The following is a 1,029-nucleotide window of genomic DNA, read 5'->3' on the forward strand; positions in this document are numbered from 1 at the left end:
AGACATTTACGCATTTCGTATGTAAATTTATGCTTATCCGACGTTTTATTTATTTGTTTGTTTAAGCGCGAAGATACACTATAAGCTGTCTACGCTCTTTTAATCAAGTGGAATCGAACCCAGGATTTTAGTGTTGTAAGTCCGTAAACTTGCCGCTGAACCAATGGAGGAATCCGGCTTTTTATATCCTCAATAAGTCAGCCATGAACCATCTCTATGATCTTTTTAGATTTGGTTTAGTTAGAAAAAAGGACAATGTACTATATAAAATCTAATTTAGAATTGTTAGTAGTGGAATATTGACGTGATGTTTACGAAGCTGTAGTGTTGTCTTTAACTTTCTTTTTGTTAACTAGAGTATTGCTGATTTTATTCTTTAAACTCCTATATTTCATAGAGTAGTGGTTAGTTTGAACAGGTATCACCAGGAGCTCCATCTGAGATTTCATTAGAGAAGCAAAGACATGCGCATTCATGCAGTTTGTTTGAAGTTAACCCTTTCAGCAAGGGCTCGGTCCGTCGGATCGACCTCGTAACCATTTCGTGCTTGTTATGGTTTTCATGTTATAACTTTTAAATTAGTAAGCGTATTTTAACGTAATTTGGCAGATTATCAGTTAACATTACAATGCTTATGCAAAATGATTTTTTTTTATTAATTCTTAATATTAAGCAATGTTTTTCTCATACCATTATTTATTTTCGCATTTTGCCTATACAACATGCAAAGTAATTTTCATTTTAAAATTAAAAATATTTTTATGCATCAGAAAATGTTAAAGTCCAGATAGTTATCAATTGTTTCTTAAGGAAAAACTTTATATTTTATCTGTTATTTTCACTATTGAATCTCTATGGGTTCGATAGATTTGACCGATCTCGTAACCAACATAAAAAATTAGGAAATAAATATAAATTATACTTCTTTCGTTCTAGAATGGTATGAGAAAAACATTACTAAACAAACTTTAAGAATTAATTCACAAAATTGGTATTTTGCTACGAAAGCATTGTAATATTAACTGATAA

Source organism: Limulus polyphemus, unplaced genomic scaffold (genome assembly GCF_000517525.1).
Source record: "Limulus polyphemus unplaced genomic scaffold, Limulus_polyphemus-2.1.2 Scaffold3025, whole genome shotgun sequence".
Classification (NCBI taxonomy): domain Eukaryota; kingdom Metazoa; phylum Arthropoda; class Merostomata; order Xiphosura; family Limulidae; genus Limulus; species Limulus polyphemus.